Source organism: Channa argus, chromosome 11 (assembly GCF_033026475.1).
Source record: "Channa argus isolate prfri chromosome 11, Channa argus male v1.0, whole genome shotgun sequence".
Taxonomy (NCBI): Eukaryota; Metazoa; Chordata; class Actinopteri; order Anabantiformes; family Channidae; genus Channa; species Channa argus.
Genome location: NC_090207.1, coordinates 10,288,095 through 10,313,636, shown reverse-complemented (window position 1 = coordinate 10,313,636; position 25,542 = coordinate 10,288,095).

Sequence of the window (25,542 nt, the reverse complement as noted above, 5' to 3'; positions counted from 1 at the left end):
TGTTGCATACTGCTCTCCGTTAAGCTACATTTCATTACAAATGGGGCGCACACTCAGCTCAGAGTGACAGCGAGCCACCTGCACCACGAGACCACAAGAAGAAGTAGAACTCTCGCACAGCACACGTGGCTGTGCCGCGCGCTGATGAACTTCGGGCCTGCTCGCGGTTCCTCTGCTGCTGACGTTACTGCAAAGCCGCTGTGTTTATTGTGGCCTTTTACCCAAGTAAGCGGGCCTTAAAAAGTCGTTGCCTCCTGAGGATTTGGGGGAGGAAATGGTTGTTAATTCGTCATTATCAACTGTAACTTCAAATGTCCCCAATAAGCTTGAAGCAAGTGTCCCAGTCCACCTCGATGACCTCCGCTTCGTTTCAACGAGCTGAGTAAGTGACCGCTTCCAGTGGCTGTTTCCTGTGTCCGTGTTTCTGACTGACACCGTGTGCTTTGGTGCGTTAAAGCTCTCTGGTGGCTCAGTTAGCTTGGTGGTTTGCTAACTGAAAGAGTTCAGGCTAATGTGTGAATATTCCTTTACTGTGGCTTGAAGTTCCATGCTCTGTTATATAATATTTTGTGCTTGGTCCTTGTTTGTTTTTATGTGTTTCCTGTTTTCCCTCAAGATGATAATGTGGGCTATGTTGTTTGCTAGATTTGGCTTTAAGGATGTACAGTACTTTGGCATACAGTTCTTATGTTTGATATTTGCCTTCTTTGGAAACCTTGTTGTGGCTTTTGTTAGTTACACTCTTACCAACTCTTATTTTGATGCTGAAGTGTTAAATTAATTTGATCATTTTCTTCATATCATATTCTATAATTGCTGGGCGTCATCCATGTTTATATTCAAGCAGCTTCTGGCAGTCATCTGCATCTCTGGCTGGTGCCATCTGTTTGTACATTTCTTTACAATTTAATTTTTTTTTACATGAAATTAATGTCTTGGTAGTGGGCTTGTTATTGTACATTTCTCAATTTAAATATTAGTTCAACACTCTTAAGCATCCTCTGTACTAAATGCCCTTGTTTTGAAACTTTCAAGGGCAACAGCAAACCATTTCCCTCTGAAAGTTTTTCAAGACATTCTGAATCTCTTGAGGTGAGCATTCATCTAGATCACTGTGGAGCTTTTGTAAGGGCCAATTCAACCCACGAGACCTTCAGTCCCGAAAATAGGGCAGGTCTAATACAGCAAACAAAACAGAACAAAACAATAGCACTTGGCACAGCACCTCTGCCAGCAAGGTGACAGGGCACGGGCTGCAATGATTGATGATGAGCGAGAGGAGTATCCCCCCTCGGCCGTGATAAGAGCCTGTAAGAGCGAGGAGAGGTGAATATAAGGATTAAATCAAGCCATGAAGGTGCAGCAGACTAGCCACCATCTGAGACAGATACTGTTTTATTTACACCTTGGACACGACTCATTAAACATAAAGCATATCTCCTCCACCTCTGCTACAGCATGAGCGAGCAAAAGCATATGTTAGGTTATTTAAATACTGTGTATCTGTAAGGTGCATTGTGCATGCAGTGCAATACTGTACAGGGTATTATATTTACATCTACTTCACTTACTGTGGGCACTTAGGATGGCCCTTAACCTAATTGGTAAATTTTTAAACAATTAATTTTACCCGACAATGTGTTGGATTTGGTTTTTCCATGCTGTATTCACGTATGAAAAGTTATGATCAAATTAATTTATATGCCAAAGAATCTATTTTAGTGAGGGAATAAAAATGGTCATATGTTTCTTAGCTATTTAAAAAATCTTTAAAAATTTCAAGTATTTAAATAAAAGGACTAAATGTTTTCAGACTTATACAGCTCTTATGGATGCTTTAAATCTAAAAGTATCAGAAAAGTGAATGACACAAAGAACTAAAGTCCAATATTTATTTTGTGCTAAAAAGGTGATCTTTGTCATCCGCATCTGCTTTTAATAGTTATGACCTGCTTTTACCCATACTAGTTTGATGGGGTTTTTATTTTGTGTGTGCATGTGTTACTATAACTCACTCTGTGGGTATTTCTTTTCATTGTATAATACCCCTGTCAATAGTCCTGTCCATTTTACTCTGTTTGTTACAAATTAGGTTTATTCCTCCCCTGGCAGTGTTTACCACTAATTATAAACCCCACAACAGATGGGATGTAATTCTTTTACAGAAAATTTGCAGCTTGGCCAAAGTGTTGTGGTCACATTTTGATCTTCAGAGGTCTGATTTCACGGGCGAGATAGCAGACGTTTCATTATTGTTTTGGCTTGATAATGATCAGCTGTTTTTAGCCAGGTAGTGGAATGTTAGTAGGTTGAAACAGTGTCATGTCCCATCACATGTTACCAGCTGAAACATGGAATGTAAAATGACTGCTTTCTCAAGATTTATTTGAAAAATCACAATTCCATTCATAATTTCATTGTTTTGATTAAAGAAAAAATATATAATACCCAGTATGGTTACATGACTCAGTGAACAGAAATCTCAGTTATTTCACCAACAACACATGTTTATCCTTAGTAATGGGTGTGGACATTTGATTTTTCTCAATGATAAGTTAAACACACTGTGAGTTGTTCTTGTTTTTCTTCCAGATTTTAGTTTTGTTCAAAGTGCTCTTTTCGTTCTTGTTGCCATATTTTATGTGCAGTTTCATAATTTATGGCACAAAATCATATAGTTGTGTAGCAATGATCAGCTTTATGACAGATGGCATATCCTCACTTCTAAACTGGCTGGTATTGGCTGGTGGCTGTGATTGGACAGTTATTGTAAACTTGCCATATGTTGCAATATTCTGCACAGATTGAGGCAGGGGGCAAGTGTATTTAAGGGCGTAAAGTGGCAAGATGAAACATTCATTGAGAGGTTGAGCATATGTTTATATCGGATCATCTTCACTTTATTTCAGTAACTCTGAGCCTACTTTAAGAACCAACACATCTGAAAAAAACTATTTTTTTAGAATAAGGTATGTATGCTATAAAAATGGGGTTTTTTTTGTTTGTTTTGTATATACATTTGGGTGCAAATGTATTTAAAGCACATTGATTCAATATATTGATTCTGCTACTGCGTGTAATAAGGATATCTTCCAAATTTAAGGCCCAGTCTGAGCCGTTGGTGATTTCTGGCTTTGAAGGTCAATAATTGCCTATTTCTCACAATCACAAAGTGTAACCAGGACAGAATCTTCACTCAGCACCTGCAAATGGTTACTTTCCTCAATGTGAATGAATTCTTCTCTGTGGTTTGACAGGTGAGGCAGCAGAAGAGGGCAACCGATAGAAGGAGGGAATGGAGAGAGAGGAGTGGAAAGTGGCTGGAGGTGTCAAGCCTCTTGAAATTGGTTACCTTCTCTCCTGGAAGTGTGTGTGTGTGTGTGTGTGTGTGTAAATGCTGTAGAGATAAACGTTTCCCTGAGCTTTTGTGTATGTGCATGTGAATGGCTAAGGGCAGTAGTGTAATCATTCGTCTTTGGCGTCCCTTGAGTGAACACAGACTGTCACCCTCCTAACCACAGGAATAACGCATTAAAGAACATAGGTGAATACGATTCGAATGTGAGATGGTGGGAGAATAGCCTTTCTGACAACTCACAGCATGGTACTTACAGCTGTAGCCTGGGGACAAAGCTAGTCCTGCAGTGACAAGCGCTTGTGCAAAGTTAAAGTGACATTTTAGTTTGGTAGGTTGACACTGAAGCAAGTACCAGGGCAAGGATGGTTCAGTGACTCCCACCAGGCCAGATGGACAATCCTTCAAAGGAAGGTAGAAAATAGAGAAAAGACTGGTTATTCCCTTCTACGTCAAGACCTCTATGTGCAAGCATTATAAATCACCTCCTGTTACAGTTTTTAATGTGAATAGAACAGAAAGCCAGCCATGAACAAAAAATGCCATTCAGTCACTCTCTCTCCCCAAGTTGAAACCCCTCTCAGAAATGAGTGCTAGCAGCGACACAGAGTGCCGATCACTCAAAACCTGTTTGACCATTGATCTGCAGTTTTGTTGCTGTTAGCCAAGTTCACCACTAAATTGTGACATATGGCATAACCCAACTTTTATCTTAAGAAAATGTCAGGTAGATAACATTGGTGTAAGCAAATGATTGCAGTGACTAAACAAATGTGATGTTGTCTTTGTTGTCAGAAAACAAGGTACACCTAAGGTTAGTCTAATATTCTATTTATCTTCAGAAATGGCACTTGAAAGTAGGGTTCCAGCTAACAATTTATTTTATATTGGTAGAGTATATAAAGTTGATTAGTCAAAGTGAATTATCAGAGTGCAAAAATGGCTAAGATTTGAAGTTTGGAATTTGATAGCTTCAGTTTTGTTTTTTTGTTTTTTTTCTAAACCCCACAATTCTGAAATGATATTCACAATTAAGTTTTTGGTGTTTATGATTTAAAAACCAAGAGGCTCTCCATCATATGGTGTAAAACTTTGTGCTTCTTCATCTGTGTGCATGTTGTGATGCTCCCTCCCGTTGTAAAGCTGAGGGATATAGCCTTATTAGTTGATAGCCAAAATCTGAGCAAATAAATGATACTGATTTATCTGACTCGTTCGCCTACAGTATCCATTTGAGCAATGAGAGTAAATCTTATGTAAATCTTTCCCTCCCTGGAGAAAAAGTCTGAAACCACAGCAGCCAGCATTGCTTCTATTGACCCAGGCAGGCCCTCTGAGTTCCTGGCCACGTGCCACACATTACTGCTTCTCCTTCACCAAACAGAACACTGCTGGGAGGTACTTGTTGTTCACCCATCCTGGCAACCAATTAAAAAACAGCTGGAGTTTTGCAGAGCCATTGAAGATAAGGGCCATTCTCCAGGGTGCAGCATTCGCATAATGGCACCACATTATCCTCAAGGGATAATCAACAGCCAACAGCAATACCATGCAAATCAGAGTGAAAGAAGGGCTCTCTACAAACTGTTGTATACTTTCAGAGATCAAGTAGTGCTAGAGCCCAGCCTTTATTTTTTCAGGTTGACATTATTAATAGGCACAATATTCCATCACATTAGCATGTCATCATAATATGTAATTCCAAAACAAAAACTAGAACATATGGACAGATCACAATATATGGACACACAATTTAGACAAATATATAATCAAGTGAGTATGTGAGATGCTCCACCCATGCATGGTTGAACAAAGAAAGGAGGATCTGCAGTCTGTGGTGCTAGAACCATTGTTATGTCTTGGCCTACTTGTTCTGTGAGGACCCACCTTTAACTGGCTCAAAATCCATTTTAGGCCTTGGCTGTCAGTTGAGGAGACCCTGTTAGGCAAGCCATTACATAACTACTGCACTGTATGCACTGCTGATTTAATTAGAACAACCACATTAATGATGATTGCATCTCTCTTGGGTCCTTGGCGTTTGCATTAGTTCTGTAGAGCTTTGTGTACACAGCTACCTCATAGGTCTTATGAACAAGTCCATATATTGGAGGAAATGGGGTCATTTAAATGTTTTATGTCAGTTGCTCTAATGGCATGCTTCAGTTAAGGCTAGTTGGGTTTAGCCCACTTCATACTGTTAGGAATTTCTCATTTTGTCAGGCATCTGTTAATGAGAACAGTGTTTAGGCTATGTTTTAGGAGTACTTTGTCTTTCTCACAGCAACTTTTCTCATTTTTGTAAAACATTGGCCTTGAAACATGCCTTCATCAACAATAAATCAACATGTCAATCATATAATCATTATATGTAAACCATTACTCCATCTTTGTTTGACACAAGGGGTTTGGTTACATATTAATCAAAAATTCCTCATTGTTTTCTAGGATTTTGAATGCCAGAATGTTTAAATATAAATGTAATCTGTATAAAATTCCCTCTGTATTTGACTGCATTTTGGAGACTACAATGAATCTTAATGAAGGAGTCAGTTGATGAGGAGTTTGTATCCAGGAAATTGTCTGCTCAAAAGTTCAGATTCTCCTGTTTCATATAACAGTATTATCTAGAAGACAAAGTGGTAGCACTGTGTTTTCAGTGTACATAGGAAACGGGCGTATGCTTTATGAAGTTGTTCAGTGACTTTATCTCCCTTTGGATGTCTTTCTTGCAGCCAGAGCCGGATTGGAATCATTTTAGGTCAGGCCGCCAGGAGTTCACAATGCAGAGAGTTCCACAGCTCAGACAGAATCTCTGATCACTGATAGCATCGCTCCACTCTCTGCTCAGGCGTTCCCTTCATCTTTCCCTTTTTTGTTTTTCCTTCTTTTCTTCTTCTACTCTGACTTCACCCAAGCTTTTTACCAGCCTAACAATTCTGATAAATAATGATTTCTGGGGTGCACAGTTGGCGAGGTGGCAAAATGCTGGCCAGCTATGACAAAAAGATGTGCTCAATGCCAGGTAATGAAGCATTCCAGTAAACCTAATTAGCAGCATTTGCAGGTGGGAAACCAGTGAGGGATCACGTCATTGTGTGACCAATGACTTTTGTTGCACATAGAAGTGGGATCTTGGGGTGTAAGTTGTAATTCTGGAGCTTGGATTTGGAAGTATATAGTGATTGTTTGTGCTAGATGAATGTGCTATAACGCCAGTGTCTGATGGTTTTGTTAATAGATCCTGACTATGTGCTTGTGTGTCTATTTATTAGAACACACTATGGTTCATGCATTTTTGTGTGAGCGTAACTGTGTGTGCAGCAGTCTAATAGTGTCTTACTCTAATCCTGGGTTTATCTGTTGGTCACTGAGGTGGGAACTGCACCAAGACGTCAGTCACCTGGCTGGCCAACCAAAACCTCTTTATTTCCACTGTCACTGGAACCCATTTGGAAGGTTGCAGATTTATTTGGGTTCTCTTATCTCCGCAGTCCAGTCAGGAATCACATAGCTGAACCTGTGTATCGTTTCCACCCTGTGAATAGAGTGAGGCTAAAAGAGCCCTAAAGGCTAAAAGTGCTCCATGAATAGGTTACATGAATCTGCAGCATACTGTAAGTTTGATAACAATAAAAAATAAATAAATAATCCACTGCCCTCTAAATGTGAATGCTTACAGTAAATAACACATTTTATTGTTATTGCTAAAAATGTGCTGCATATTTAATTCTGAATAATATATATTTAAATGTAACTTTTTTTGGGATGTCAGCCAAGGTATAATTTATAAAAGGTAAAAAATTATAAATTTCCTTTCTGTGTCACAAATAATTTATTATTTTTTTTTTTTTACAACAAGCTTGAAAGAAGACAGAGCAAAATAAGCTAAATTCTTTGAAATCATAAAAAAATGTAATACTTATTTGAAATAAACTTCTAAGGCCAGAATACAATCCAAGACTCCTTGTTCTTAAAACTATACATTTAGTCTTTGGCTGGCCTCCTTACTCCACTTGGTCCATTTGAAATGCAGTACAGGCTCTCATGATATTTTATTACATGACTGTTTTGTTACAGTACAAACGTTTACCTGCCAGTGTGGAACATATTCTTCTCAGATTGAATCAGAAAATCTGCCTTGGTACTGGGCAGGTGTTATTTTCAGACTCTAAAAGGGTTTCTTTACTCTGGACCCTGAATATAATCAGAAAATATAAAATTGTGGATGTGATTTATTTAATGGCAGCATGGATAACCCCAACTTATGATCTTTTATCATAAGTTGGGGATATCCATGTTGCCTCAGTAATTCCACATAGTGGCATCTTTGCCTTTCAGGTTTTTACAGTTCTATTGAATTGGATTGTGATGGGGGAACTATGTAGAATCTTTAACTAAGTCAGTATTATGCTTATAGAATTTTGCCATAATCTATTTGATTTTGAGAAGCTATAATAAAAAAAGACTATATTTTTAATGTTTTAATTTTATGTAATTTTTCAATTTGAACTTTTTGTACAAACCCATCAAGGTTGTGGACAACTTTGTAAGCAACTACATACAAAATAGAATTGTGGATATAACTTTTAAAACTCCTATTGTGGTAGATGTCAGCACTTTTTTGAAAGTTTTTAAATCAGCGTAATATGAAATCATACCTGCCACATTTGCATTTAAAATAAGAGTAAAATTGTATATGTATTTGTTGATAGCTGTACTTGAAAAAGAATTAATGTTGTGCAGTGACATATCTTGCTGGAAATTGTACTGAATTGCCCTTGTTTTATGGAAACGGGATGGAATAGAAAGGGAGGAAATGCAGAGAGAGGGAACATAAGGAAAAAAAATACTGAAACAGCATGTTTCCATTTCAGCTGGGCAGCTAGAGTGGATTTGCCACAAGCATGCATCAAGCCAGTTAAGAGGTTAGGCTTGGCAAGTCATTACTGTCAGAGCTAATGTAGAGAGATGAGGAGAGGGACCAGGGAGGTAAGCACTCACTAATGAATGAACACACTGCTAAGTTCAACAATTACACGCCCATGTAAATGTAAGGATAACACACCAACACAAGCACACAGCAGCTGAACTCTGTAAATCTAACTGAGCTTGAGAACAAGGGGGAAGTCTATTTAGACACTTATGATTTGCATTACTTTTTGTAGGCAATGAATGAAAAATGATACTTCTCTCAGCTTCAAAATTGGAAGAATAAAGTGTCTTTCAAGGCAGAAATTAGGCAAGATTTTAGGGAAATGGCTCCTAGCATATGTTTCCCAATACTTGAATTCTTTATATAAAGGAATTCACAGAGCTTTATTAAGTCAGGGTGGAAAAATAACTCTGGGCTTGCTGTCCTATACAATTTAATACACTGTACCATTCTTCGGTTATATTCTGTTGCCCATTAAAAGTAGACACGGTACCTGGCTATATAAAGTGCACCTTCATTTCCAATAATACTTTATTTCCACCTAATCAGTGACTTTGTTCTGTGCAGTGATTAGGAGTCTTATTTTCTATAAAACATTGACCTTCATTTGTTGTCTTGACATGCTCATTATGTATTATCCTCTGCTTTTTTTCCAAAACAGAAAGGTGAAACTTTCCACTAACAGAAACCCGCAACAGCTGCCAGCTTTATTACAGCTAAAAGCATAATAGCAAATTCACATGTGGTAATCGGTTATACATATACATATGTGGTGGACACATGTGCTATTCTTGTAGTAGAATTGTCAAAGATATTTTCCATGTTTCTGCATACTGTAACTAGAATACATTTGGGCTTTGTAAAAACAGTCAGTTTAAAGACTTATTTGAGGCTCGAGGCATGTGATGAGCAGTTTTTTACATTTCTGTTTTATAGACTAAATGATTCTTCAGCTAATCAAAGAGTAATAGACAATGAAAATAATGATTTTGCTTTTTTCGATTTGTGACAAATTGCTCAATTAATGATTCATTCGGATCTGTCTCTTCCTTTTTAGAGTTATGTGTTTCTAACCTTTTCAGCAATTTATTACATAGTTGATTGGACAAATGTCAACACAGCTTCGGAAAATACAAATGTAAATACTGTGTGTATATTAGGACAAACAGTCTAATGAATGTTAACAAAATAAACACAGATACATACTGCTGACAAGACATACACTGTAACTACTTGTATCCTAGAATCATCCAATGAGAGCTGGATTAATCTTAATTTAGTACTTGACTTTTTTTATGAAGGTTTTATAGTTTTGATTTTATTTATTATATTCAGATTTTGCATACATGGTCTTTGTGCTTTGCTGTATATTTAAGGACATGCATACTCTATATACTGTAGTTGTACATGGCAGAATCCACCTTAAATTAGTTGAATTTGCATGTAGCTGTAGCTTAAGCTTGTAAAATTACCACGCCATTATCCTTTTACTAAGTAACTTAATAATAATAAAGCTTGACTTAAATAATCCCTACAATTATGTACTATGCTAACACGCACATTCAAGATTAGAAAAAATAAATGAAATTGCACACACTTGATTGTGGATGTCACTTTGCAAAGTATCACTTTGCCATTTATTTATGATCTATAATCAGCTCTACAAGACAAGGTTGTCATGTCAAAAGGATTTGGGATGTGACTTGCCTCTGTTCAAACAAACACAACAAGTCCAAATGCTCTAATCAGTCCCAGCAGTCTAACACATGCTTGTTCGGTCTCAGCAGAAACTGAACTGTACTTTTCCGTTTAAGTCGCTGTGGGGCAGGACCCAAGCTAGAGACCCTGGACCACCAACACTGACACGCTTGGCAGTCTGAGCTGTCCGCCAATCAAGGGTGTTTACCACTGCCTGCCTTGTGATGTCATTCCCGCTCCCAATGCCAAACTAATAACCACCATACACCCTGGAATGTGGATGTGTGTGAAGAATACCACATGTCAGAATAAACTGTTCTTCCTAATGAGCCTTGAGTTGGAATGAGGGATAATAAAGGATGCGGTCTATGCAGCAAAAGGTCAGAGCCATAAACGACTCTGATGGGTTTAATTTTTTCGTTTTAGTGTTTTTTCTATCCGTTTTAAACTCTGCCATCACTTATCAGAGCTTACAAAATAATAAGGTTGCCTGAGGAATGCAGGGAGACATGGAGGATTTGTCCGTTATGTTTGCAGAGAACTTAACAGTGAGCACGCAGACTGAGATAAAAGTGAAACAAAGGAGCAGTGTCACCAAAACTTTTTTTCTTTTTTCATATCTCATCTTTCAAAGAAAAGGTTAATGATTATATTCCTACTGGGACATATTTTTTATATCTGCTTGAAAAGATAAGGCTTATTTAAATATGACATGATAATTGAAATAGTACAAAAGTAATAATGAATAAATAGTCCATATATAGGGGCCCCTAGGAGAAATTGTGTATTCAGCATGATGACATTTGACTGACTTGTACATTTTCTCTTGCAGTGCTGCCTTTTAATCAGGAATAATCTCCACATTTAAAACATATCCACCTGTTCACATGAATTTTTCAGAAGCAGCGCATTTAATATATACATCTTATATACATCTGTGGAGCCTTTAGAATACAAAAGTCATTGCGAAGAATTGCCTCCTAGTCCTACAATTTACAAATCACAATTCATTAGACACATTGTTAATCCATGATGCATTGTATACTTTAGGCCACAAAGTATAATTTAATTATTTTATAGCAGTTCAGGGTATATTATAATTAAACAGTCGAACTGCAACAATAATAAAATGGGGGGGAAGAGAGAAGCATTGTGCAGCAAAAAATTAACTGAAAGGAATATCTGCCACTAGATAATTTTGAATATGCATGTTAAGTCATGCAGTTAGGTGCAAAGGTTTGCGTCTCCTCACTTTCAAATGTCAGCAATAAAAATAATTTAATCAAGATTTATTGGACATTCAGCTAGTACAAATGTTTTTCAGAAAGTAATTTAAATTAAATAATTAACGCTTTTGCGCCAATATAATTTTCGCTATTTTTAGTATACCTTTTCAGTTCTTGTTGCTTCATTTGATAAACATTTGTAGCTGAACATGCCTTAAATATTATGTTGTTTAAAATTTCTTTTACTCTTTCTGACATTTCAAAATAGGGGATGAAAACTTTTGCACCCAACTGTATTTTGCTGTTCTGAGTATAGAAGCAAAAGAAGAGGACAGTCAGTATGATTGAAGAGGAGGATAACGACTTGGAGGAAATGACAAAGAAATAGCCCAAGAAAGCAAAATGTTGGATTATAATAGTAAAGACACTAAATTTCATAGGAAAAAATGCAAAGTGGAGCTTTGTTAAATGACAATCAATAGGAGAAAATGGTCCCAAAATAAATCATTTGCTCATATCTGGATGAAGCACAGAGAGAGGAGAGAGTTACCCCAGTTGGTACTTCATCCATCATCTGTTCGGATTGGATGTCAGCTTGATACTGGGAACATTTGCTGATTAATATTCAGTACAGGGTGGAGGGTGCAGAATGATGTTGGATGAAGTAGGCGTACTTCCTCTGTGATTCTCAGATTTTGCTCGCTCTCACTCTCGCTCTCGCTCTCTCCCCAAACATGAAGATGATTATGGTGGAAGAGTTTTAGGAAACAAAAATCTGGATTATTTTGCAGAGGTTCATTACCGCATGCTACTCTGCCGTGCAGTAAATGTGTGTAGTTTCAGCTTTCTGGCAAAACATGCAGGGTGAGATTAATGAGCCGTGCCTTGTGCACTGGAGATGTAAGTTTTGAATTCACGCAGAAACTGAGGTGTCAGCAGAGCTGTGGTTAGATTGACCGACAGGGTCAGCATTTCTGTCACATGTGCGTCACCAACAGCCACCATGGGTGACCACTGCTCAGCAGAAATGTCACACTGCCCCAGAAACAGCACCGCAGACTGTCCCACTTTCAATCCGCTATTTCTCAGACAAATTTCTCTCTGTTTTCCTATTTCTTTTAGTCTATTTCTCTCTTTCTGTTGCTCTCACACACATTTGCACAGTGTCAGGCCTGGAGGTACAAGTCTTAGATGTACTGTAGAGCAGCAGCAGCTGCTGAACAGTGATGGAAGACCTTGCGTGTCAGCCTTGGCGTCGGCAGGCTAGATTTGTTTGCCTTGTGTTGTCATTATTTGGCTTTGCTGTTAGCTCATAATGTCTGAGCGGTAAGGAACATGAACTTGCGATATTGTGTCTGACACTTGTGTGCTGACAGCAGGTCAAAATGTGTCGTGCATTTCGCAACTATGTAAACACACTTTTCCAGAGGTTTTTTAGACACCTGTGCTGAGTTCTTTTATAACCAGTGGTTGAAATTTTGTGTCCAAATGGAGCCAAAAAAATAAATTATATTTTAGATAAATGTTTGCTCTCTGTGTGAATATGACATAACCCTTGCAAGTAATCTTTACTTAAAGCATTTGTTTTTCTAATAACCAATTACTTTAAAAAGCTGAAAAATACTGTATGATCTTAAGTAGGAAATTGATCTTGCTGCAAGTGGCAAATGAGTATTTAAAGGGCCAGCTCACAAAAATTACAAACATGTTTTCTTAACTTAACCCCAGGAAGTAGCCATACAGATTATTTTAGGTAAGCAGGTTTTTGCATGCCTACATGAGGTTTCTGCTGCCTGTCTAAAACATGGATGATGACTTTATTTTTCTGTGAAAAGGGCATTTGAAATATCCAGAATCAAAGAAACATGGTGTCAACTTGTTGTTGGAACTTTTTTTTAAACATAGAAAAAATTAACAATTTGTGGATTCATTAGCAGTGAGCATTGTTTTGGAAAGAAATGTTGCTCATTTCATCTGTGTTTACACCACTGAAATGCATAAAATATTGTCAAATTGGACGTGGGACAGACATATCGGACACAGATGACTATCTGAAATACCTGGACAGATTAAACCATTAAAAGAGTGAATTTTTGTAATTATTATTAATTCACAGTAGCTTAGCTGACCCTTTTAACACTATGTATTTTTAATTTCAAAGTCACAAGCATGACCGTGTTTCATGCCCTTCTCTACCATCAACAGGTCTCCAGGTGTTATGCAAAAACGTACTGTTAATGTGTATAAGAACTTTTTCCACCATGTAGAAGTAGAAGACCTTACTGTATGAGCATCAGGTAATGAATCAACCTGCTGACTATGCCAAACATTCACTGAGACAGGAGACACACTGTTTGACTCAGTTTTGGTGGATAGAGAACACAAATTGGCACGCTAACAAGAGCGAAGGCAGGGGAGCTGGGGGTACTGGCTCTGCCTTCCTCTGCCATACTTCTAAAGGCATACAGCTGGCCTATCTCAGTTTTCAATTCCCATTTCGGGTAAGTACAGAGCAAAGCAGATGGAGATATGACTAGCTAAATTGGACTAGGCTGTCCAAATATTACATGACCTCACACAAGCTTCTAGGGGTCATTCAAACTTGCGCTAAATATTGTTGCAGGCAACTTTACACCCTTTCCCATATACAACCAGACACATGCGTGCAAACACACAAGAACACTTTAAAAACACACACATGCATGCTCACTCACTGTACTTTAATTTACTAAGTCTGTCTAATCTTGTGCTCTTGTGTTTTTGTTTCAGCTCTGTGATGCATACAGTGCTTTTTAACTGTAGAAAAATGGTTTAGCTTCACTTTTCTTTTACACTCTGATTGCTCTTGGTAGGACTGGCCAGTATTGTTGGATATCACAGCACACTAAATGCGCTTATAAATTGCTGCACACCTACATGTAGGTCTGCATACATTGTGAAAGACATTCAACTATAAATGTAAATAATATTGTGTGCTTCTCAGAAAACACAAATGATTTTAAAAAGAAGGTTTATGTGAAGGAGGACAGTGGTTAAGTTTAGGCTCAACAGAGAGAAATCTTTGGGGAAAATGAGCATCACTCTCCTCCATATCAGTCCCTGAGCAAATCATTTGACCTTCCAAATACAGCAGGGAAGCTACTTGACTGTCACTAGGTGTATGATTTTTAATCTAACAGGGTGTGCCCAGTGTGAAAGTGTGCAACTGCATGAGTGTGTAGGAAGGTGAAGCTTTAAAAGAGCAAGCCTGCTGAGCTGGCCTTCTTGAACAGATAAAAGCAGACTGTTTCAATAAAGGAAGATCTGAGCTTCGCTGCATCAGTAAAGGAATATTCTTTGGAAAACAGGAAGACAGATGTTGATAAAGACAGTGATATCTTTTCTTTATTAAAGCCAGAGAAATACAGGCCATAATCATTGACTTATTACTCCAGGATGTAAGATATTGCCAAACCTTTATCATGAAGACTTTGAGGAGCTGAGCGCTTCCCTATACTGTTATTTGTTCCAGAAGCTTTAAATGGAAGGAGGAAGAATGGCAGCTTTTGCTGTTCAGGATATGTTGAAGAAGCGAGCATATCTTATTATGAAGACGAGACTGAAGCATTGCTTTTCTCTCCATGTTTGTCTGTAACCCCCGCAGCTGTTTGTCGTCTTTGTTGTGTACTTGCTGGTGCTGTGCATATTTTGCCTGGCTGTTAAGCCTGTTGTTTTGGGTTTTTTTTTTTTGCTCCAAGTTTGGCCTTTTGCTACTTTTTCATTCTCTTTTGATAAAAAAGAAGTAGACATAGCCATAAATATGGTGCAATTTAAAGGAGGGAAAATCGATAGCAGGACATTAGGCCTTTCATTTGGAGTCTTACAAGGCCATCCCCTCTGTAATGTGCTGAGAAATTAGACACATTGCTGATTCATGGTGTGTGTGTGTGTGTGTGTGTGTGTGTGTGTAAATGCAGCAAGGTATATGTCATACATCAAAGTTTAAAGCAGAGAAAAAGTTCACCAGAGTTGGAGCATCATCAACCTTATTCACCCCTGCGTTTGTCTGCGCGTACACACACACACACACACACACACACACACACACACACACACACACACACAGAGAACAGCCGGTAAGGCTTAGGCAGAGTTACTATAACAAAGATATTCAATGTTAGTGCAGGCTTTGGCCTGCATTTATTAACTGTTAAAGGACACAATGTTTTTGTCAAGACTCATCAAGTCATTTCATGCTTACAGAATGTATTGTATTTTTTTTTTTTATTATTCTTTTTATATAACAGTACTCTGGATGCACATGGGCACAAACACATGGATACACACAGACTTAAACATGCACACACCCAGGCTCGGTCAAGCTCTACTCTGGCGAGTGTTTCTCTCTGTTGATAACACACAGCTGCAGGCCTCAGGCAGGAGAAATCTGCCAGCACAGTTTAGCAGTAGGTTGACTTTATTTATAGACACTAAATTAGCCTTTAATTACTTCAAATAAAATCACCTGGCTAGTGAGTTTTTCTCTTCCTATGGGAATGGTTAAAAAGTTGACCTTCGGGACTTTTCAGAGTAAATGGTTTTCCATGTGAAACTTCACTTGGCTCATAAGCAGCCTAATTGCCGTTTTTATTCTTCATTGTTTGCAGTTTTAAGGGTGCATGTTGTGAGTGTCCTCAGTTAAATGTGATTCACTGTAAGACTGTTATAAGGTCAAAATCACAGCCTGTCATTGTGCCCTGATTCATTGGATCATCGTCATCCCATTTTTGATCCATCAATAATTTTGCTGGCATGACATCTAATAATGGCCCGTAATAATTTGCAGACATTTTCTCATAAGAATGGGATTCATTATTGTCATCATGGGACAATCGACTTGCCTTGTAAAGGTGTAATTTATAAGCACAGATTCACACCCAAAAATGTCTGTCTTTAGACATGGAACATCGGTTGTGCTTTCCATTCTGTCAAGGGCATTACGGAGGGATGCAATCGCACAGGCAGGAAATTCAGTTTGAAATGAGTTATAACCTGCAGAGCACTATAAATCATACCTCCTAAACTCCACACTCTGCCCCCCCCTCACACACACTCTCTCATGCACATACACTGCAGCAGCTATCAGTGCGCAAGCAGGCACGTGGGTGGGCATGGTCACACAAAACATTAACACATTTGGACATGCATGCACACACAATCACACACACCCAAGTTGTGTGTCGAGTGAGCAAAAGTACTGAAAAGAGTGAAGACTACAAACAAACTATCCTCAGAATAAAGTAATTACTACTGTAACATACAGTAACTTGTGTAGACTTGGTTTCCCGTTACTGTGTGCACACCATTTAAAATTGTGGAGAGAGAGTCAATTTCAGAGAAACCACTAAAAGACTGATCAGTAATTACAGCCAATAACACATCTGCATGGCCACTCATTTGAAGTGCTTATTGAACGGCTTGTTGGGAAAAGTTGGCAAACTGTATTTTCATTTAAAAGAGAGCTTGCGTTGTACCTTTCTCTACCTCCTCTCCTTTCCACTGATCGTTGGCTGTATCGTGACTGTTTTGTGGTTTCTCTTTATAATGATAGAGAATTTTGCAATTACTGTTTATGGTAGCGGTGACTGTAATTGCTTTCCTCAGTGCATATTGTGATCATTATCATCACTCCTCTGTCATTCATAGCAGCTATGAATATATATTAGATTGCTTTACTCTATGGCCATAATTGGAAAAGCATCTATGTGCCCAGGACTGAAGAAACAAGAAAGACAGAGGGAGAATGGGGGAAAAGTGATGGCAGTGGTTTTACTGTGGTCTAGTTTCTATTTGGTGTTTATTATTTTTCACGCAACTGTGAAATGCAAGTCCATTTAGGTAGTGCAATAAAAGCAAATTAGTACAACATGTGGATATATCATTCTGTGGTAGGAGGCACACTAAGGCACAGGTGCCCCTTTTCTTTTACCATTCTGCCTCTTTAACAAGCAATTGACTAGATGTGCATGTGAACTAAGACACCACTTTCTGAAGTCATATTAGGTTTTCTGATCTAATATACACGATGCTAAATGTTCTGTTGTAGCTCACTCTATTCTTGTGCCCGTTTTATCTTTTAAAATTTCATCTAATTTATATCCGCAAAAATGTAAATTTTCCTCACCATAATGCAGTGTTTACTGTCCCAATAATTGCAATGAATATTCATCTAATTCTAAAAACTAATCTGGTTAGATATGCTTTATAAGATAATTTCTTTGCTCTCTCTAATTGTCTATAATTAGCTCTAATAGATTCTTTAAAACCTGATGACAGAAGATTAATGAAGTGATTTGCCTCTATGTGATGTGAATATTAACTACCACTGTGTATTGGGAATCTTAAATAAGTCATAGGTGCATTTCTTCTAAAATAATTAAAGGACCTCATCAGTGTTTTAAAATCATTTAGCCCATTTATAGTGCTACAAACTGCATTCATGAAATTACTGCACATTTTTTTTAAATATATACCGTTTTGTTTTTGAGTTCAAAATTTCCATAACTCATAAAAGTTAGCATTTAAAACCTTCTTGACGAAGGTAATACATCAAAATGAACATAATTTATGTTAGTGTTGATCTTAAACAATAGGTATGCTTTGAAAGTCTTTTTGGCAATTCTGTATACCTATGTGTCATTTGTAGTATTTGGCAAAGGCCTATGCTTAACACTATGGTCCTTAAATTTCATGAGAGTAGACACACATGTGAGAGTTTAACAAAGCTACATTTTAAACACACTCTCTGGCTTTATCCCCACCTCACTCATAGCCCCTGCTGCTGTCTAATAGTACAGTGAGGTACTCTGCTTGGAAATAAATTATAAAAGGTATTGTACATGAAATGACACACACAACCACCAGTGAGTAGTCAGATAGCCACATGCGTGCAAAGAGAGCATAGCACAATTGTGTTAGCAACAAAACACACAATGCATATAATTTGCAATACCGCTTACATATAAATCCTTAATCACATCCAGTACTCTGTTTTATGGGGCATTCCCATATTCAAGATATGCTGTGCACCGAGGACCTTTATTTTTCCAAGAACAAAATATTCGAACTTTTATTTGGACTTTAACAAGGTATGACAACAAATTAGGTTTTATTACAGAAACAGAACCCAGACAACTTTGGAAAATTCAGCCTAGAGAGCCTATTGTTTTGCCAGTGGGCTCTAGATGATGGATTAATCTGGTGATCACACATGCTGTTAAACCAGAAAACAAATTTTTGATATTTATAGTCCTCAATTTACTGAACTTAACTGCATCACTTAAGAAGGGTGGCAGAAGTTCTGAAGCCGCTTGCCGGGCCTGCACAGTATATGTAAATAATATACTGAAACAAATACATTTAATCAAAAAATGTACTCAAATAAATGACTCATGAAAAGATTTTGAGGTGGCAGAGGTGGTGATTTTTTTTTAAATTTTTTTTATTTTATTTATTTTAACCAAAAACTTTACTCTGAAAAACTAACATTGTTTAAGGAAAGACCAGATGTAAATCATCATGGAATGATATTGAGAAAGTAGGAAAGGCCTTTCTGCAGAGGAATGGCAGACAAGAGTTGTAAACCAACATACTGTAAAATCTGATCTTCTCCAACTTAATGGATCCTATGAAATTGTATTAATTTGAATGTTTGGGGATAAAGAGAAAAACACAAATAGTACATTCTTCTGTTTAAGGTCTCTGTCTCAAAGCTCATACATCACTAAACCATGACATGTCAGACATCAGAGGCTCTTTTCCCCTGATGGAAACTTGCTGAGGAAGTGTGCAACTTTGGTGGCTTGGCAGTAACACACCAAGCAATAGAGTCTGGTCATGCCCTTATCCAAAACTCCATGCAAAAGAACTGATCTTTCTTCCAGATGTAGAGCCATAATGCAAAGCCCAACACCAGATAAGGGTCAAAGGGGGTTGTTGGTGATGGTGGGGGGGGCTCTCATCGATCAATTTCAGACTGGAAGCGACTGCCAGGGTCAAGGGAGCATCTCATTAACTGTGATGAAAAACAGCTCAAGGCTCTACACAGTCTCACCTGCAGGACCAGTGTGGAGGATGATCTATTAATGCTTTTAAATTAGTGATGACACAGGGTTATACTTTTACAAAAGAATTCGGCCTAAATAATGCAATGTCTATTTCAATAAACTGTGTTTAAAATGCAATAAACTGAATTAGGATTAATTAGTCTGCAGATCCATAAATGTATTGCTATAGCGAATATTTCAAAATAATGTAAAAGAAAATAACGGGCACTAGCCTTTTAAAAGAGGCAGTGTAGCAGCTGTATTGTTAAAATAGTGTTGACTCAAGCAAATGGCCATTTAATTTTCTCTGAATATGTTAAGTTTGCTGTTTATTCAGAGGGGTTTACTGTTTACAGTTAGGCTCTGAAAAGTATTCTTTAGTGGTCAATCACAGCCATCTACTATTTCATTAAAAACCATTAACTGTGCTACACCGGGTATAAAAGTTCAAAGCTTTTAGCATTTGGAGCATTAGTAAATGTGTTCTACATGCCAGTTTACCAGTTATAATGCATCTGTGACATCCATCAGCTGAATATAGCATTTCATTGTTCCAATTTCAATCAGACCTTGCAAGGATCCCTTTGAGCGTTATTGCTAGTTTCTTTACAAACACATCGTGCTTAATGTCAAATCTGAATATGTTTTCGGAGCCAATTCAATTTAGTAGTATTAAATTAATTTGAAAAGATTTTTTGTTTTCGTTTTTTTTCTGGCTGAGCTCCCCTTAGTGGAAAAGCACAAGTATGTGACCTTCCATCGGCAGCGGGACAGCAGTGGGTTCTATAGTGTGTTTGTTCAACCTTCTCTTATTTTCTGTCCAAAATGAAAAATAAAAAAGAAGCAGTCCTAAGATCCAAAGTAATCTTGCAGCCTGTCCTCTCTGATACTTATCAATGAAGAAAACATGCTTCCAGTTAATTCAGACTAGGAAAAGCTAGGCAGGAGGAGGAGGGGGCACAAGTCCCACATATGAATACCGAAGAGAAACGTGATCTAAATGCTTATTAATTTCTGCAAGGAAACAACATGCATGTTTACTTAACTGTGAAAGTATAGAAAGAGGATATTCATCAAGAGATGTTATCCTCTATACCCTTATTTTAAAATTTATCACTGTGTAAAGAGCTTAGGTCATGGGGTCTCATTGACTGTGGAGATATTTCTATTCAAAAATTTCATGGCATTACTGTTGCGTGAAAAAGCAGACTAAGCATAAATAAACCATATGGATTGAATTTAAGAAACTATGAGTGGTGCATTATTGTAGTTGGAATTCGTCTGTGAGATGTGCTGTGAAACAAACATACTACATTGTAGGATTAAATTAACTTTACAACTTAAACCTACAAAGCCAAGTAGACCATGTACAAGCTCACGAAAACTTAAACAAGAAATAATGTTCATCTAACATAGGAAAGGTCATCAGTACCACATGTGGTGTCTGTTTTAGTTTTGAGATGAGGACAGAAATGGAGGGAAACTGACAAGGGGAAGAAGACACAGAGGCAGGTCTACTGATTGCAAACCAGAGCAGAACATTCTCCTGCCTCTAGGGGGAGACAAAACGTGGTGTAACTCCATCATGTGCTCTCTCCTCACACTATGCAAGCAGCAGCAAAATTCAACTGTCATCCGGCTCCCCTGCACCCACCCATCCTCTTAAAGATTCTGATGTCAGGAAGAGGTGTGTGTCCTAACTCAATCTGCCGTCTGTGAGAGAATGTGGAATCTGCAAGAGGTCAGTGCTACAGGCTGCCATCCTGCCATCTCAAATGACAATGGATGACGCCAATAGTAGAAGGAACCATAAAACCTTATCAGATTAGAGACGCAATGAAACCATGACATATTACTGCTGGCTAAACACCACAGTGGGAAAAGTCAGTGATGGGTTTTTGCAAGACTTTTACTGCTTGCTCTTGTTTATATTTCACAAGCCCTCTCTGGGCTTCACAACAGTTCCCTGTTCTTAGTTTATTCTTTCCCTGACGGTAGGTTCGCTATGTTTGTGTGATTACTTTGAACACAACATGCTTATGTGATCTTTTTATTGATTTGCATTTGTCTGCCTGTGTGTGAGTTGGTGTCCTGGGAAACATAAATGGCATCCCCCCAACGTTCATGTGTGTTGTTGATGGTCTCTCTCCATTTGTCGGCAGCCACTAACCAGCTCCAGCTCTGCCTTCAGCTGTGTCCCTTTTTTATCATGCAGGCTCTAATCAAAGCCAGGTTTGCCTGGATACACAATCATACACACACATACATGCACACATGCAAACAAGAGTGCACACACATGCATGTCTCTCACACCCTCTAATATGGTTTCAATTGTCTATTTAGGCATCAGAAATGGTAACCGTATTCTGTTTTAACCAATAAAATATTTTGCCCACAGGGACGTTTATTTATGTATGTAAAACTGGGTGAATAACATGATTTTAGCCTTTACCAACTGAGCCAAACGGTGATTGCAACATTCTTTAACATTTCTGTAAAAGCTGCCCACAGGAAAAACTGTTACCGTGAGCAGCTCGTCCCATGTGCATTACAAGATCATTTACAAGAAATCTGCCTGGGGTGTATATAATTTTCAGTCCGTATAGTAGGTCATATATTACAATAAGAATTCAAAATTACTCCACTATTTACAGGAGGTCTGAAGTGTGTTTGTGTGTGTGGAGGTGAGGTAAATGATGTGGGGTATTTTAGAGCATTAACACAGCGGCTTATGATTAGACAAGCTAAATGAACATATCGAGCTTCATCTTGTTTAATGCTCACAGAGGTCTGTGATGTGTAATTGAAGATAAATTCCAGCACCCTCTGCCACATGTGGTTTTTCTGTCTCCTTGGGTCTCTTGCTCTGTGAATGGAGTTTCAGCTATTAAACACACCAGGCCAAGGAGGTTGTTGGGGTCAAACTCTCTCCTGTTGGCAGATTCCAAGGCCCAACTAAAGAACAGACAGGCAACAGATTTTTATCTTCCCTTCTGGAGAGCACCTGGATTAGTCATACATCTCTCTCTCGCTCTCTCTCATTCACACACACACACACACACACACACACACACACACACACACACACACACACACACACACACACACACACACACACACACACACACACACACACACACACACACACACTACTCTGAACTGTAATGAATGACAAGCCAATTCAGACTTTTGGCCTGCCCAGAGGAAGACTGAGTTTGAGAGTGTGTGGCTGTGTGTGAGTGAGTGCCTGGTTTGGGTGGTGTTTGCATGTAGTTGTGCACATGGTGTGCATGACCTGAAATAAAGAGGGTGTGAGGAAAGGCAAATGCTGCTTTATATCCTTGTTTCTCCTTAACTAGCAACTTTTAATTTGGCAACACCATATTTTCAGTGTTGCCAGTGAAGCATAATTAAATAAAACAAAATAGTGTGAGTGATTATAGACAAAATGGTAAAAGTAGTTTCCATATTTACTCTTGACATAATTTCCAACAAACAGTTCATTTATTTCTCTTCGTTCAGTTCTGTCTGCAGTAGGTCAGTGGACTTATTTAGACACAGTTTTAAATTCTTTACATACTTGTATTTCTTTGTCATTGGTTTTGAGACAATTGTAAAAGTTTCTCTGACACAGGAACTACTTGAAATCTGTCTGGACAAAAGGATGCAAATGGAAATTCAGTAATTTCACTTTAAATATTTAAAATATAAAATGTTTTCCAGCCACAAAATTGTTTTTTTTTTGTCTATATCTCTAGTGGTGCTAAGACATTTCCCCCCCCAAAGATTCTGACAGGTTTGGGACTATGTTATGTTTACTTTTTCTTGCATTCATGTTTTATTTTAGTACCAACTATGTATCCATTAGCTAATTTTCAAGTAAAGAGTTGAGAGAAATGGCTTTTGGCTGCAGGGAGAGAAGTGTTGTTTGAATAATAAGTATTTAAGAGGAGGAGCTGGCTTCTGGAACATCTCACATTAGAACCCATTAAAAAGACATTAATGTTTATTTATTGGGAGATGTGACCAACAAATCTTTCATTAATAATAAAATACATGCTCTATACTTTATTGTACTTAGATTAATGCTGTTCTGTGTAACTGTAGTGCATGTGTGCCTGCATATTTATGTGCCTGACTGTGAAAATAGGTTGGTTGTGAATAGTAACTTTATCGAGGCACCCAACACCAATATACAGATGCAAAAACACACCCCACACATCTTACACTTAAATTATAAGACCATTGATCTGTGACGTGGGCAAGGGAGCTTTAGTTGTTTGCTTAAACCATGACTTTATTGGGCGTCAGGATTTGCCTCCTCTTTTCACGCCATTAATCTTTTGGAAGGTTTCTTCCTTCTGAGATCCTGCTTTCACAATTCTGTTCCAAATGTATTCTTAGGAACATTTTTTGAGGCTGTGATTTGGCGAACAGCAAGGTGTACTGTGAGCTTTGGGAGAATTATGCTCTCTCCCCTTACAAAAATGTTTAAAAAAAATAAAATAAAAATCAAACAAGGCAATGAACTGTTATACCCTATAATGAGTCATATCATGTGCTTGAATAGTTTCCACAGGACCCATGGTCTAATATACACACGGATTTCGAGTAATAATTATATAAAAAAAAAAACTGTCTATTTTGCTACTCTAAATCAAGAGTCCTCAGACACAGGGGATATGATGCATTTTACATTACTGGCAGTGGAAACAGAGGCTTGCTGAGGTAAACAGGAGGAGAAGAATGTTGTGGTTAGTCATGAAGTGATAAACCAAAGCTGACTGTAACCAAACACGCAGCAATTATCTCTTGAAATGATAAACCACTATAGTATATTTAAAAGTGGATAAATACTTTTTTTTAATAAATACCCTAATGTATGATGATGATGATCCTAATAATTTTAAATCTATTTCGAACTTTTAAATACTTTCTAGTATTTCTGTGTGAGAAGTTGATGAAGTGCAGCAAAAAGGGAATAAGAATAGAACAGATGCTGGTATTATTCGAGAATTATTCTGGTCAGCTTGTTGGCTGTAATGGTACAGTACATGCATTTGGTAATTTCTGGTGGCTTACGTCATACCTTGGATACCATATTTTGTCAGTCGAACTTATGAGAACACTTTAGAAAAGTAAGTAAAAGCCAATGCTAGGACCAATGGAAAATTATCACTGTACTTTAAGAAAACACAACCGCATTTTCATTGATCATGACAGATGTCTGTTTCAATAAAGTACAAGATGAAATCAAGGCTGTTTTTTAATGGGAAAGTAGCAAGTACTGCTCTTGAACTTTACTCCACTACTGTAAGAGGAAACGACTATTTAGTATGAGTTTAATTTGACAGACACTTTGCAGTGAGCGAACTGTTCACTTCCTGTGTATCTTTTTGCATTCAGTATATTCATTATATGAGTATTTCATGTACTTCCAAGTTTCGTGTCTGTGTTCGCATGCCACACATTATATTAATACTAGTAATAAAAAGGACTCTTAATATGCCACGGTTGCATACATAATTTATTTTTAAAAGGATTTTTTATTTTTTTTTATTTTATTTTTTTTTTTTGCATGTCAAGTCCCTGAACATATGCACTTTTGTATAGCATAAACTGAATTCATAAAAACAGAATTTTCTTAACTGTACATGTTTTTTAAAACATTAAGACCCTAGAAATGTATCATCACCACAAAAGGAGAGTGGTAGGGCAGCAGGAGTGTGAGAGAGGATATGAACAGTCTGGCACTGCTTGGGCTTGAGGCATCACACTGGGTTGTCTGACTGATAACTGATCAGATCTAGACCTGAAAAATAGAATTTGACAAAGCCTCAACAGTGTGGACCATAGAGCACTGAGGGAAAAATGTGTGGAAAAATCATGTGAGTAAAAATGTTTGTAACTATTTTTTTCATTCTGTTTACTAAAAGTTCACTTTAATTACAAGCATTATTCAAAATTGACCAGATGAAGGTGGTTTAAAGCCAGCTGTTATTGTATTTTTAGGATGTAACAGATGAAGAACATAACAAAATACACAGTTATAACCTGCGGTGCATATTACAGCCCATGGTGTAGTCTGTATTGCCATGTGTTTTATGATACTGTACGTCAAATAGTGTTTACTCCAATTTCTTGCTTTCTAAACATTAAGTTTTATCAGCTGTAAACAAAATCATTCCTTGTTCAGGCTTGAAGAGAGCATGATGTTTGAATATACAAAGGTTTTATTGTTTA